The following is a 16,901-nucleotide window of genomic DNA, read 5'->3' as shown; positions in this document are numbered from 1 at the left end:
CTTCATTTCACGTCTGAATTCATTTGAACCTGGTTTTAACCTGAAATGGAGAACAGGGACGCATCGGACCGGGTCACGGCCACAGCTAGTGTGAACCCGGCCTTAATACCGGGCCTATCCCATGGGATCTGGAAAAACAGAGGGCATATGGGACTCTGGGGTCCCTCATAAGACCGTTCAATAGATTATCATTACATGAATGTATACAAGAGTCATGTAACAGCTCAGTGTCCAGGAGGAAGACTGAGGGAAGCATATCATGAACCTGTGCCCCTGACTATCTGATGGGAACAGGCCATATCGCGTACATATGAGGTACACAACACAAAAAAATCAGCCCTTATTGGACCATTCAGCGGCCATTTTGCTCGGCAGGATTACTATCAGCGCATCGCCGCTAGAGGGCAGCACACTCGGTTGCTGCGGGGCCGATGTGACGCTTGTTGCTGGTCTCAGGGTGACGTAATGAAGCTACTTCCGGATCCGTGTGTACGGCTGGGTTCAGGTACCGTGAGATAAATGGGGGAGGTGGTAAGGGGCACGGAGAGGGTGGCAGTGCTGGTGTAGAGAGCGGAGGGATAGGATAAGAGCCCAGAGGGCTTTATTTGTATGTTCCAGTATGCTCTTCAGGGACCATAAGTCTCAGCATGCAGTACTGTGCTCACAACCAACTGTGCTGGGGAACCACAAGCTTCAGCGTGCACTATTGTACTCACACGCAACTGTGCTGGGGAACCACAGGTCACAGCATCATGCACTACTTAGGGTTGCCACCTCATCCCTTTAATCCAGGACTCCTGAATAATGCAGGTTCTGAGGCTGATATAAGGCACATAAGTCACTAAGTGAGTTTAATTACCACCTTAATCAGCCACAGAACCTGTGTAATTAATAATATGTGTCCTGGATTAAAGGGATGAGGTGGTAACCCTAGCACTGCTGTCCTCACATCAACTGTGCTGGGGAACCAAAAGTCTCAGCGTGCACTACTGTCCTCACAAGCAACTGTGCTGGGGAACCACAGGCCTCAGCGTGCACTACTGTCCTCACATCAACTGTGCTGGGGAACCAAAAGTCTCAGCATGCAGTACTGTCCTCACATCAACTGTGCTGGGGAACCAAAAGTCTCAGCATGCAGTACTGTCCTCACATCAACTGTGCTGGGGAACCAAAAGTCTCAGCATGCACTACTGTCCTCACAAGCAACTGTGCTGGGGAACCACAGGCCTCAGCGTGCACTACTGTCCTCACATCAACTGTGCTGGGGAACCAAAAGTCTCAGCATGCAGTACTGTCCTCACATCAACTGTGCTGGGGAACCAAAAGTCTCAGCATGCACTACTGTCCTCACAAGCAACTGCGCTGAGGAACCACAGGTCACAGCATGCACTACTGTCCTCACAAGCAACTATGCTGGGGAACCACAGATCACAGAATGCACTAATGTCCTCACATCAACTGTGCTGGGGAACCACAGGTCACAGCATGCACTATTGTCCTCACATCAACTATGCTGGGAAACCACAGGTCACAGCATGCACTACTGTCCTCACATCAACTGTGCTGAGGAACCACAGGTCACAGCATGCACTAATGTCCTCACATCAACTGTGCTGGGGAACCACAGGTCACAGCATGCACTATTGTCCTCACATCAAATATGCTGAGGAACCACAGGTCACAGCATGCACTAATGTCCTCACATCAACTGTGCTGGGGAACCACAGGTCACAGCATGCACTATTGTCCTCACATCAACTATGCTGGGAAACCACAGGTCACAGCATGCACTACTGTCCTCACATCAAATATGCTGGGGAACCACAGGTCACAGCATGCACTACTGTCCTCACATCAACTATGCTGGGGAACCACAGGTCACAGCATGCACTACTGTCCTCACATCAACTGTGCTGGGGAACCACAGGTCACAGCATGCACTACTGTCCTCACAAGCAACTATGCTGGGGAACCACAGGTCACAGCATGCACTACTGTCCTCACAAGCAACTATGCTGGGGAACCACAGGTCACAGCATGCACTACTGTCCTCACATCAAATATGCTGGGGAACCACAGGTCACAGCATGCACTACTGTCCTCACATCAACTGTGCTGGGGAACCAAAAGTCTCAGCATGCAGTACTGTCCTCACAAGCAACTGCGCTGAGGAACCACAGGTCACAGCATGCACTACTGTCCTCACATCAACTATGCTGGGGAACCACAGGTCACAGCATGCACTACTGTCCTCACATCAACTGTGCTGGGGAACCACAGGTCACAGCATGCACTACTGTCCTCACAAGCAACTATGCTGGGGAACCACAGGTCACAGCATGCACTACTGTCCTCACAAGCAACTATGCTGGGGAACCACAGGTCACAGCATGCACTACTGTCCTCACATCAAATATGCTGGGGAACCACAGGTCACAGCATGCACTACTGTCCTCACATCAACTGTGCTGGGGAACCAAAAGTCTCAGCATGCAGTACTGTCCTCACAAGCAACTGCGCTGAGGAACCACAGGTCACAGCATGCACTACTGTCCTCACATCAACTATGCTGGGGAACCACAGGTCACAGCATGCACTACTGTCCTCACATCAACTGTGCTGGGGAACCACAGGTCACAGCATGCACTACTGTCCTCACAAGCAACTATGCTGGGGAACCACAGGTCACAGCATGCACTACTGTCCTCACAAGCAACTATGCTGGGGAACCACAGGTCACAGCATGCACTACTGTCCTCACATCAAATATGCTGGGGAACCACAGGTCACAGCATGCACTACTGTCCTCACATCAACTGTGCTGGGGAACCAAAAGTCTCAGCATGCAGTACTGTCCTCACAAGCAACTGCGCTGAGGAACCACAGGTCACAGCATGCACTACTGTCCTCACAAGCAACTATGCTGGGGAACCACAGGTCACAGAATGCACTAATGTCCTCACATCAACTGTGCTGGGGAACCACAGGTCACAGCATGCACTAATGTCCTCACATCAACTGTGCTGGGGAACCACAGATCACAGCATGCACTACTGTCCTCACATCAAATATGCTGAGGAACCACAGGTCACAGCATGCACTACTGTCCTCACAAGCAACTATGCTGGGGAACCACAGATCACAGAATGCACTAATGTCCTCACATCAACTGTGCTGGGGAACCACAGGTCACAGCATGCACTATTGTCCTCACATCAACTATGCTGGGAAACCACAGGTCACAGCATGCACTACTGTCCTCACATCAACTGTGCTGAGGAACCACAGGTCACAGCATGCACTAATGTCCTCACATCAACTGTGCTGGGGAACCACAGGTCACAGCATGCACTATTGTCCTCACATCAAATATGCTGAGGAACCACAGGTCACAGCATGCACTAATGTCCTCACATCAACTGTGCTGGGGAACCACAGGTCACAGCATGCACTATTGTCCTCACATCAACTATGCTGGGAAACCACAGGTCACAGCATGCACTACTGTCCTCACATCAAATATGCTGGGGAACCACAGGTCACAGCATGCACTACTGTCCTCACATCAACTATGCTGGGGAACCACAGGTCACAGCATGCACTACTGTCCTCACATCAACTGTGCTGGGGAACCACAGGTCACAGCATGCACTACTGTCCTCACAAGCAACTATGCTGGGGAACCACAGGTCACAGCATGCACTACTGTCCTCACAAGCAACTATGCTGGGGAACCACAGGTCACAGCATGCACTACTGTCCTCACATCAAATATGCTGGGGAACCACAGGTCACAGCATGCACTACTGTCCTCACATCAACTGTGCTGGGGAACCAAAAGTCTCAGCATGCAGTACTGTCCTCACAAGCAACTGCGCTGAGGAACCACAGGTCACAGCATGCACTACTGTCCTCACATCAACTATGCTGGGGAACCACAGGTCACAGCATGCACTACTGTCCTCACATCAACTGTGCTGGGGAACCACAGGTCACAGCATGCACTACTGTCCTCACAAGCAACTATGCTGGGGAACCACAGGTCACAGCATGCACTACTGTCCTCACAAGCAACTATGCTGGGGAACCACAGGTCACAGCATGCACTACTGTCCTCACATCAAATATGCTGGGGAACCACAGGTCACAGCATGCACTACTGTCCTCACATCAACTGTGCTGGGGAACCAAAAGTCTCAGCATGCAGTACTGTCCTCACAAGCAACTGCGCTGAGGAACCACAGGTCACAGCATGCACTACTGTCCTCACAAGCAACTATGCTGGGGAACCACAGGTCACAGAATGCACTAATGTCCTCACATCAACTGTGCTGGGGAACCACAGGTCACAGCATGCACTAATGTCCTCACATCAACTGTGCTGGGGAACCACAGATCACAGCATGCACTACTGTCCTCACATCAAATATGCTGAGGAACCACAGGTCACAGCATGCACTACTGTCCTCACAAGCAACTATGCTGGGGAACCACAGATCACAGAATGCACTAATGTCCTCACATCAACTGTGCTGGGGAACCACAGGTCACAGCATGCACTATTGTCCTCACATCAACTATGCTGGGAAACCACAGGTCACAGCATGCACTACTGTCCTCACATCAACTGTGCTGAGGAACCACAGGTCACAGCATGCACTAATGTCCTCACATCAACTGTGCTGGGGAACCACAGGTCACAGCATGCACTATTGTCCTCACATCAAATATGCTGAGGAACCACAGGTCACAGCATGCACTAATGTCCTCACATCAACTGTGCTGGGGAACCACAGGTCACAGCATGCACTATTGTCCTCACATCAACTATGCTGGGAAACCACAGGTCACAGCATGCACTACTGTCCTCACATCAAATATGCTGGGGAACCACAGGTCACAGCATGCACTACTGTCCTCACATCAACTATGCTGGGGAACCACAGGTCACAGCATGCACTACTGTCCTCACATCAACTGTGCTGGGGAACCACAGGTCACAGCATGCACTACTGTCCTCACAAGCAACTATGCTGGGGAACCACAGGTCACAGCATGCACTACTGTCCTCACAAGCAACTATGCTGGGGAACCACAGGTCACAGCATGCACTACTGTCCTCACATCAAATATGCTGGGGAACCACAGGTCACAGCATGCACTACTGTCCTCACATCAACTGTGCTGGGGAACCAAAAGTCTCAGCATGCAGTACTGTCCTCACAAGCAACTGCGCTGAGGAACCACAGGTCACAGCATGCACTACTGTCCTCACATCAACTATGCTGGGGAACCACAGGTCACAGCATGCACTACTGTCCTCACATCAACTGTGCTGGGGAACCACAGGTCACAGCATGCACTACTGTCCTCACAAGCAACTATGCTGGGGAACCACAGGTCACAGCATGCACTACTGTCCTCACAAGCAACTATGCTGGGGAACCACAGGTCACAGCATGCACTACTGTCCTCACATCAAATATGCTGGGGAACCACAGGTCACAGCATGCACTACTGTCCTCACATCAACTGTGCTGGGGAACCAAAAGTCTCAGCATGCAGTACTGTCCTCACAAGCAACTGCGCTGAGGAACCACAGGTCACAGCATGCACTACTGTCCTCACAAGCAACTATGCTGGGGAACCACAGGTCACAGAATGCACTAATGTCCTCACATCAACTGTGCTGGGGAACCACAGGTCACAGCATGCACTAATGTCCTCACATCAACTGTGCTGGGGAACCACAGATCACAGCATGCACTACTGTCCTCACATCAAATATGCTGGGGAACCACAGGTCACAGCATGCACTACTGTCCTCACATCAAATATGCTGAGGAACCACAGGTCACAGCATGCACTACTGTCCTCACATCAAATATGCTGGGGAACCACAGGTCACAGCATGCACTACTGTCCTCACATCAAATATGCTGGGGAACCACAGGTCACAGCATGCACTACTGTCCTCACAAGCAACTATGCTGGGGAACCACAGGTCACAGCATGCACTACTGTCCTCACAAGCAACTATGCTGAGGAACTACAGGTCACAGCATGGATGAATGTCCTCATAAGCAGCTGTGCAGTGGAACCACAAGTCTCAGTATGCATTACTATCCTCCCAAGCAAATGTGCTGTGGAATGACAATTCTCAGTATTAAAAGAAGCTGAAGCTAGTTCTGTGCAATATCCCAAAGCTGCTGCCTCCCCTAAAAACAGCCCCTTAGAAAAGGGAATGTTTTAGTGATGAAAGTGTGTATAATGGGTATGACGCTGCTTTGCAATATGAATTATGTTTATGAAGAGGATGTACATATGTATCCTAAAGTGCGTGGTGCTCAAATAATATGTGTGTGTGCTAGTGAATTCACTGAAAATACATAACAGGTGAATAGTGCTTGTAAAAAATGTACCATGTTTCCCCGAAAATAAGACCGGGTCTTATATTCATTTTGGCTACAAAAAACACACTAGGGCTTATTTTCAGGGGATGTCTTCATGTGCAGTATGTAAAAAGACGATCTTAAAGGGATTGTAACCCTAAAATAAATATATTGATCCTTTAAAGCATGATTGACAGCACAGTGCTTGACAGCACATTTAGCCCTCTTTATGTTCTAAAAAAACCTGGAATTAAAATAATAAAATGTTAAAAATAAGTTCTCTCCCCCTCTCTCCCTGTCAGCTCAAGAATCAGCATTATGACATTCTGTAATCCCAAAAATAAACCTTGGATAAAGTCATTGTAAAATTATGTATTCGATTTTGTAAAAAGATTATATAATGTGCAGTGTGTCTCCTTTTGTAAATTTATTGTGTAAATTACCTTATTTACAGCGCCGCTGGGCGCTCACGTGACCCTTTAGAGCTCTTCTTTCCCTCTCTGTATACTGCAGAGGAAGGGGCTGAGATCAAGGATTTTACTACTGCTTATTTTTAGGGAAATGGTGTGTATGTATATATATATATATATATATATATAAATATATTATAAACAAAGACAGCAATTTTACATACTCAGAATATGCTACGTTAAATAAGTCCTTCCATGCCAAAAAAATGACTGATGCTCTTTAACCACTTTACCACCGGAGGATTTTGCTGTCTTACGTCCAGGCCACTTTTTGCAACTCGGCACTGTGCGACTTTAACTAACAATTGCGCGGTCATGCAACACCGTACCCAAACAAAATGTACATCCTTTTTTTCCCACAAACAGAGCTTTCTTTTCGTGGTATTTGATCACCTCTGCACTTTTTATTTTTTGCGTTATTAATAAAGAAATGCGAAAGAAAAAAAAAATTTTGAACAAATAACAATATTTTTCTACTTTGACAGTTAAAAAATATCCAATATATTCAAATTTTGTTATATATTTAGGCCAAAATGTATTTAGCTACATGTCTTTGACAAAAAAATTGTCAATGAGCGTATTTTTAACCGCTTTAAGACCGGAAGATTTTACCCCCTTCCTGACCAGGCCATATTTTGCGATTCGGCACTGCATTACTTTAACGGACAATTGCGCGATCGTGCAATGCTGTATCCGAATTAAATTTATGTCCTTTTTTTCCCCACAAATAGATCTTCCTTTTGGTGGTATTTGATCACCTGTGCGATTTTTACTTTTTGCGCTATATACAAAAAAAGAGCGACAATTTTGAAAAAATAACAATATTTTCACATTTTTTTTATATGAAATTCCCTCCAAAAAATGTAAAAATCAAAATTTTTAAACTTTTTTTGCCAATTTGTTTTCTGCTACATATGTTTGGTAAAAAAAATCGCAATAAGCGTATTTTGATTGGTTTGCGCAAAAGTTATCGCAGATACTAACTACGGGAAATTTATGTAATTTTTATTGTTTTTTTTTTTAACTAGTAATGGCGGCGATCTGCGATTTTTTTTTTTTTTTTTTTTTTGCGGGACTGCGACATTGCGGCTGACAGATCGGACCCTTGACTGACATTTTTGACACTTTTGGGGGTACCAGTGACAGTACTACAGTAATCAGTGCTATAAATATGCACTGTTACTGTAAAAATGACACTGGCAGGGAAGGGGTTAATTTTTATTGGTGATCAAGGGGTTAATGTATACCTGGTGCTTACTGACGTGTGTGGGGGGAGGGGACTGTGTGACACAGGCACAGATCGCAGGTTCAGCTATGCTGAATCCTGCAATCTGACCCTGCCTGTCACTTAGGAGATCCGCCTGTTTTGTTTACACAAGCGGGCAGACCTCCACACTCGATCCCCAACGATCGGGGAAGAGCAGCGGTGATCACCGCCGCTCCTCCCCTGGCCCGACTCCCGCTGTAACTGAATACAGCGGGAGCGAGCCTCCGGCGGCGCGCGCGCCGCCCACAGGGGGAGGAGTCTTACATTTGAACAGCATGAAAGAACAGGAAGTCCGGGTTGTGATGCGTTCCAGGGACTCTAACCGGAAGTCAGGCAATGGTGCTGGTAGCTCCGCCCTGCACGTTTCATCACTATGACGTCATCAGGAGCGGCATCACCTTGCTACACTCTTGCTACACTTCTCGGTATTTTATATGGCCTGGTAACCTGGAAACCCAGAGTCACATGATCAGCAGCCATATTTTTCCATCTTGTCTCACTAATGTGAATATCCTTTATAATATAACAAGCCCATAATACATGTCAAAAAGATCCCATATTTTAGCAGTATATGCTCCAAAACTGATATTAAAAAGGAATATATGTATCACTCGAAAAAGCCTTGATATTTCATCCCCTGAGCTCACTTCATCATAGTCTCGGGGGTGTCATATGGTCAGCCAGCCCTATTGATGGTAATGCAGGGGCATACGTGTTGCAGCAATAATCCATATGGGAGGGGCATGCATGTTTCAACAATTTACCATATAAATCTTCCCTATGTCATATACAGTTTGATTGCTTTGTAAGACCCCGTTCACACAGGGGCGACGCTACTTGCTGGGGCAACCTGTGAAGTCATGGTGCACAGCGTGCACCGCGACCTCGGCGCGACATGCACGGACTTCATATCATTGTCAATGCAGGTCGCCCCAAAGTAGTACAGGACCCTTTTTCTAAGTCGGAGCGACTTGTGTCGCTCCTATTAGAATGGGTCCTGTGCTAATCAATGGCAGGCGACCCACCGCGACTTGTCAGGCGACCAAGTCGCCTGACAAGTTGCGCTAGTGTGTATGGGGACTTAGTTGTTGGAATTTTGAATTTATTAATTGAGAGAGTGGAGGGATTGGCAGAGAGGGGTATCAGACACTGAACGGCTGGTAAGGTGGATGAGTCTGGCAGCAGCATTCATGATGGATTGAAGGGGGGATAGCCTATTTAACCACTTTACCACTAGAGGATTTTGCTGTCTTACGTCTGGGCCACTTTTTGCGATTTGGCGCTGTGCGACTTTAACTGACAATTGCGCGGTCGTGCGACGCCATACCCAAACGAAATTTATGTCCTTTTTTTCCCACAAACAGAGCTTTCTTTTGGTGGTATTTGATCACCTGTGCGATTTTTACTTTTTGCGCTATAAACAAAAAAATAGCGTAAATTTTGAAAAAATAACAATATTTTTCACATTTTTTATATGAAATTCCCCCCAAAAAAATGTAAAAATCAAAATTTTTTAAAATTTTTGGCCAATTTGTTTTCTGCTACCTATGTTTGGTAAAAAAATTTACAATAAGCGTATTTTGATTGGTTTGCGCAAAAGTTATTGCGTTTACTAACAAAGGGAAAGACTTCTGTCAATTTTGGTGTTTTTTTTTAACGCGTAATGGCGGCGATCTGCGATTTTTTTGCCGGACTGCGACATTGCGGCGGACAGATTGGACCCTTGACTGACATTTTTGACACTTTTGGGGGTACCAGTGACATTACCACAGTAATCAGTGCTATATATATGCACTGTTACTGTAAAAATGACACTGGCAGGGAAGGGGTTAATTTTATTGGAGAGGGAGGGGTTAATGTATGCCTGGTGCTTACTGACGTGTGTGGGGGGAGGTGACTATGTGACACAAGGACAGATCCAGGGTTCATCTATGCTGAACCCTGCAATCTGACCCTGCCTGTCACTTAGGAGATCCGCCCGCTTGTGTTTACACAAGCAGGCGGATCTCCACACTAGATCCCCGACGATCGGGGAAGAGCAGCAGCGATCACCGCTGCTACTCCCCTGGCCCGACTCCCGCTGTGACTGAATGCAGCGGGAGCGAGCCTCCGGCGGCGCGCGTGCGCCGCCGAGAAAGAGGAGTGTCTGACGACGTAGTACTACGTCGTCAGACGATAACGAGCCACTTTGCCGCAGTAATATTACCGCAGGCAGACGTAAAGTGCTTAAAGGTAAGTAAATAGGGAGGGAGTTGCAGTAGTCAAGGGGAGAGATGACAAGGAAGTAAACTAGGTCCTTGTGCTACACTTGTACAGTGCATCCGGAAAGTATGCACAGGGCTTCATTTTTTCCACATTTTGGTATGTTAGTCTTATTCCAAAAGGGATTCAATTAATTTCCCCCCTTCATCTTCCAGGACAGCTACTTTGAGAGATGAGAATTGGCTCCGCCCTCTACAGGAAACACAAATTTAAAGGCCCTCCCTTTCCTTGGACCCTCAGTTGTTTTGTGTTTCCAGACCCTCTAGGAGTACACATTGAAACATTTGTTTTTTTCTTTAGGTCTGGTAACTGTGGTTAGCGGGCCCCCCTTTTTGGTTTATATTATCAGACTAGTTGTGGCTATGTCTGCTGTAGTTCTTCTTTTGCCTAAAAAGGGGTTCCCCTTTTTTCTATTGTGGATTACTTGCCTTATTGCTTTTATAGGCGACTTCCACATCCCAGTGTCCTGTATCTGGAGAGCGCCTGGCCAGGGTTAGCCTAATTGTGGAGAATTGGCGGGAGAGCTGCGCCGGATGTCCTTTCTCCGCATTGGGTGTACCAAAATGGCGTCGGATGACGCACTTCCAGTGATGTGGCAAGATGGCGCCAGAACCGGAAGTTGTGTGACACACTTGGCAGCCGCTGTGATTTTTACTCCAGTTGGGCCAGGCTTAAACGGTGGACTGGAAGGCTGCTGCTAAGAGGCACAGGGAGCCTTGCCAATGCACAGGGCAGGTTCTTGGCCTAGCGGCGCAGGAGTGTGGGTCGGCGCTCATTTAGCGTGTCCCTCACTAGACTAGGCTGATCCAGCGGCTGCATCTAGTTCCAATACTGCCCTCAAGGTATGTCCTTCTCTTAAAATGTTTCTTTTTTTGAGCCTTTAGGTCTGGGGGTTATTTGTTTTTGGTGCATTCAGTAAAAATGTTTTTTGCTTATATCTAATTTACTCAGTTTTTTCCTAGGCTGACAATCCCTTTAAGAAAAAGTGTGGGAACTGTTGGTCTAGGCTGTGTGATAGCTGTAAAAAGTTATTATGTGAGAATTGTATCTCATCAGTGACAGGTTCTGAATCTACTGCCTCTTTAAAGGAATTGATGACGTCTATGAAGGAGGTGGTTTCCTCCTTTCAGTCCTTTAGCGACAGATTTGCAGGTCTGGGTCCTTCCACTTCAAAGTCTGTTACTGTAGGTCAGGAGCCTTCAGTCCCTGCTAGGTCTTAGAACTAGAGACCATTAGTTCATGGGCTGTTTCTGATCTGGAAGAGGGGGAGAATTGATTGAGATTCTGCTTCAGGGTTGAGGAAACTGTTAGCTCTGCTAGGTATCTCTTTCCGGGTGAAGAAATTGACAAACTTTTAAAAGCGGTCTATACTTCTGAAAAGATTGAGGTTCCACAGCAGACTCAGTCTGTTCAAGATAAAATGTGCAGGGAACTACAAGGAACGTAAACCTAGGACTTTTCCTGTCCACCATTCTCTTAAGGACATGATCCTTTCCGAGTGGAAAGAGCCCAAAAATAAGTTGTTTCAATTCAGAGGGCATAATTTTAAATCTGAAATTGAATATGTATTTTTCAAGTGACTTAGATTAGATGCCCCTATGTCTCAGGTATCTATGAAATCAGATCTTCATTTGGATCAGGATTCTGGTGTACTGAAAGATCAGATGGACAGGAAGGCAGAGGCTCTGCTTCATAAGGCCTGGGATGCCACAACCTTTTCTTTGTGTCCAGCCCTGGCTTCCACATGTGTCACTAGCAATCTAGATGTTTGGATCCAGAGACTAGATGGCTTACTTTCCTCCAATGCTCCTGTGGAGGAGGTCAGGGAATCTCTCCCCCTGGTTGCCAAATCTGTGGCATTCCTGGCTGATGCGGTAGCAGAGACAGTTAGGTCTGTGGCCAGAACTTCAGCTCTTATTAATTGCATTAGGTGAGCGATCTGGTTGAAGTCTTGGGAGGGGGACCTTACCTCCAAAAATAAACCGTGCGGTATCCCCTTTGAGATATTGTTTGGTTCTACCTCAGATGAGGTCCTAGCCCGTTCCCCAGAGAAGAGTAAACGTTTCCCTTCTTCTCCGAAAAATAGACCCCAGGGCAAGAATCCTTTTCGTGGCTTCCAGAGCAAATCTTATTTTAAATCGGGTGTTCAATGTACCAAGAAAAAGCGATCATTTAATAAATATAAAGCAAAGGGGGGGGGGCGCTCTTTGCTCCTTCAGCCCCTACGAAAGGTTCCAAAGGGACGCCAAATTTGGGGTAGGAGGAAGGTTGACCCGGTTTGCCAGACAGTGGGCAGAGGTCACCGAAAATTCTTTTGTCCTCCAAATTATAAGAGAGGGCTACAGGTTGGAATTCAGACTGCCTCCTCCCCGGAGATTTTTTCTCACCCATCTGCCCAGGGATCAAGAAAGGAAACAGGCCATGTTGAATCTGATCTTCCTTTGGGAATTGGAGCATTTGATTTCTCCTGTTCCGGAGAATCAAAAATTTCAGGCGTTCTACTCCCACGTTTTTCTTTAAGGAAAACTTCTGGCAAGTTCCGGATGATCACGAACTTAAGCGTCCTGAACAGCTTTTTGGTTTACAGATGATTCTGCATGAAAAGCATTTATTCAGTCAGGAATCTGTTGCTTCCAGAGGTTTTCATGATAACTCTAGATCTTCAGGACACTTATCTTCATGTGCCATTTTGCAGGGATCACCAGAGATTTCTGAGATTTGCAGTCCTCACGGAGAACGGCCCATGCCATTTTCAGTTCAGGGCTCTTCCTTTTGGCCTCTCTGCTGCCCCGAGGATTTTCACAAAAATGATGGCCGAGGTCATGGCCTATTTTCTAATGCAAAAGATCTCAATCGTCCCTTATCTGAACGATTTCTTTATCTTCGCGTGGTAGAAAGAGGACCTTCTGAGAGATCTAGAGTTGGTTTTGCAGACCTTCCAGAGATTGGGCTGGAAGATCAATTGGGAAAAAACTTGTCTGGTTCCTTCCCAGGCTCTTCTCTTCTAAAGTTACCTGATAGACACAGTAAGCCAAAAGATCTTTCTTCCAGTAGAGAAGATCTCAAATCTCATTCTCTCTTTGCAGAATTTCAGGTTGCTCCCACAATCCTCCCTCCGCCAGATAATGCAGTTATTAGGCTTAATGACCGCAGCAATCCCAGTGGTGCCATGGGCCCAACTACATTCCAGGCCCCTTTTGGGTTTTTCTTCTCTCTCATTGGGATCACAGGAAGAGCTCTTTGAGTCAACCGATTCATCTTGAAGGTGGAGATTTCCTCATTCTGTCCTTGTGGGAGCAGCCAGAACATCTGCAGAGAGGGAAACCTTGGGCGCAGCGCTTCCCTATAAAGGTTATCACAGACGCCAGCCTGTGGGGTTAGGGAGCTCTCTCAGAGGACTGGCAGGCTCAGGGGGTCTGGCTTCCAGAGGAGGCAGCCCAGTCATCCAATTTCAGGGAGCTTCTTGCAGTGGGAAAGGCTTTAGTTGCGCTAGAGAAAAGAATCCAAGCAAGGGAGCTGTTGGCCTTTTTGGACAATGCCACGGTTGTGGCATACCTCTACAAGCAGTAGGGGTACCCACTTGCACAGTCTTCTATTCTTATGTCAGCAGATTCTAGGCTGGGCAGAGAACAATGTTGTCTCCATCAGGGCGGTTCACATTTAGTAGCACAGCAAATATTCTAGCGGACTATTTGAGCCGAGTAAGTACCAGATGCAGCAAGTGGGAGCTGAACCAAGAGATCTTCCAAGAGATCTCTCTAAGATGGGGTATTCCCACAGTGGATCTTTTTGCATCCAGTCTAAACAGGAAGCTACCAACTTTCTCCTCACTAGAAAGAGAGCTGGAAGCTTTAGGGACGTATGCACTGACTTACCCATGGAAGTTCAGTCTGGCAAATGCCTTCCCACCCTTCCCTCTGTGTTACCTCTGGTGGTCCGGAAGATTGTCCAGGAACAAGGCAGAGGTAATCCCGATTGCTCCTTGGTGGCCCAGGAGAAGTTGGTTTTCTGCTCTGAAAAAAACTTTTAACAGCTCCCCCCCCCTGGTCCCTGCCGGATCGAAGAGACCTCCTCTGACAGGGGCTAGTTTTCCATTCAAACCCTCGGATTTACCGCTTGATGGCCTGAAGGCTGAGCGACGCCTTTTAAAACTAAAGGGGTGTTCAGAAAGGGTTATTGGTACAATTCTGGACAGCCGTAAATCGGTCACAAAAAAATTTACAGTAAGGTGTGGAAGACTTTTGTCGCCTGGCAGAAGAAAGCCGGGTTTGACTCCTTTTACATCCCTTGTACACTGAACTTTTTACAGGAGGGGGTACAAAAAGGTCTTTCTGTTAGTACACTTAGAGTTCAGGTTGCCGCCCTGTCGATTTTCCTGGAGATCAGGCTAGCTGAAGAGCCATTAATCAAGAGATTTCTCTTAGCAACAGCTAGACAAACTCCCAGATTGATTATACAGATTCCCATCTTTAGTTTTGAATGCTCTTACCAGAGCTCCTTTTCGAACCATTGGATTAAGCTTCTTTAACCACTTAAGGACCAAGCTTATTTCTGACACATGTTGTTTACAAGATAAATCAGTATTTTTAGCTAGAAAATTACTTGGCACCCCCAAACTTTATATATAATAGTTTTTGTCACGCCGTATTTGTGCAGCAGTCTTTCAAACGCATTTTTTTGGGAAAAAATACATTTTACTGCATTAAAAAAAAGCTAAACAGTAAAGTTAACCCAATTTTTTTGTATGTAAAAAGTGGTTGCTTGTTGATGGACTTGTTTGTATATTGTGAAAGATGATGTCACACCGAGTAAATAGATACCTAACATGTTATGTTTTAAAATTACACACTCGTGGAATGGCGATAAACTACGTTGCCTAAAAATCTCCATAAGCGACTCTTTAAAATGTTTTAACATATACCAGTTTAGAGTTACAGCATAGGTCTTTTTTTAGAATTATTGCTCTCGCTTTGTCGATTACGGCGATCTCTCTTATGTGTGGCTTGAACACTGTTTACATTTGCGGGCGCCACTTACGTGAGTGGTTTCTTTCGTGCGCAAGCTCACGGTGACAGGGGCGCTTTTTTTCCTATTTATTTTATTTTGATTTTGATTTTTAGCAATGTTTTAAAAAAAATAAAATCTGATCACTTTTATTGCTGTCACAAGGAATGTAAACATCCCTTGTGACAGTAATAGGCAGTGACAGGTACTCTTTATGGAGGGATCCGGTGGTCTAAAAGACCTCAGACCCCTCCACTGCATTTCAAAGTATTCAAAATGCCGAAATCAGCATTTTTTAATACTGACAGTTTTTTTAATTCGGCGCCGTTAGCCGCAGAGTACACTGGCTTCCGGGTTAACAGGATGTGCCGGTGGGACGGGAGACCTGGGCAGACCCGCGGGAGGGGGGAACGCCCCCTCCTGCTCGCTGGGATAACGGCTGACCGTCTCCTAAGCCGCATCGGCTGTTATCTTCTGAAAGCCGACCGCCAGCTCTAAAGAATGGTACTGGGTTGATGCTTGCAGCTGCAGGCATCATCCCGGTACAACCACTTCTCTGAGCCGAGGTACAGGTATGTTGATTTGCGGGAAGTGGTTAAGATTGGTTTCTTTAAAGACTACCTCTCTTTTAGCCATCACTTCGGGGAGAAGGATTTCGGATTTGGAATCCCTTTCTTGTAAAGTCCCTTTCCTAAGAATTTTAGATTACAGGGTGGTGATTAGATTTGACCCTTTGTACTTACTCAAGGTCTCTTCCAGTTTTCACAGATCTCAGGAGGTAGTCCTTCCTAGTTTTTGTTCCTCCCCCAGAAATTCGAAGGAGGAAAAGTTTAGCTTTTTGGATGTGAAAATATGTCTTGTGCATTATTTACAGGTTTCTAGTAGTTTTAGGAAATCGTCTCAGCTGTTGGTTGGGACCAATGCCTTCAGGGTCTCAATCAGATGGATCAGAGAAGCTAGTTGCAAGGCTTACAGGTCTTCAGGTCAGGCCCCTCCTACCAGAGTTTGGGCTCTCTTTGGCCACATCATGGGCAGAAAGAGCAGAATCATTGTGGGAAGAAATATCCAAGGCTGCTGTCTGGTTCTGCTTTCATGCATTTATCAAGCATTACGGAGTCCAGATGCTCTGCAGCCAGGACCTCTAGAAGGAAAGTTCTACAGGCTGTCATCCCTCCCTAAGGTATAGACTCTTACTTATCCTCTCCAAATAGCTGTCCTGGAAAATGAAAGGGAAAATTCCCTGTTAGACTTACCGGTAATGATATTTTCATGAATCTTCCAGGACAGCGTCTAGCGTCCCACCCTATTTTTTTTATGCACTGGTCTCTTTATTTACCTTGGTGGTGTGGTGATTTGGGAGTGGTCTGTTATTCCTCTGCCTGGGACACACATTGGGGGAGGTTTACTTAATCTTCAAAACAACGGAATTACAGCTTTAAGTCTTTTTAAGTATGATGCTACAAGCTTGGCACACCTATTTTTGGGCAGTTTCTCCCATTCGTCCTT

General features: G+C 46.4%; 1 protein-coding gene across 1 annotated transcript in view; it reads left to right on the top strand.

Moving 5' to 3' along the window:
• The first annotated feature begins 412 nt into the window (after positions 1-412).
• Positions 413-16,901, top strand: part of SLX4 (SLX4 structure-specific endonuclease subunit) — a 100,990-nt gene continuing 84,501 nt past the window's right edge. The window contains exon 1 of the mRNA XM_082260361.1: positions 413-505. The gene's annotated coding sequence lies outside the window, so the exon portion shown is untranslated. The remainder of the gene's footprint in view (positions 506-16,901) is intronic.

This window comes from Pelophylax lessonae, assembly GCF_965119305.1.
Source record: "Pelophylax lessonae genome assembly, chromosome: 6".
Taxonomy (NCBI): Eukaryota; Metazoa; Chordata; class Amphibia; order Anura; family Ranidae; genus Pelophylax; species Pelophylax lessonae.
This window is presented reverse-complemented; position numbering and strand designations above follow the sequence as displayed.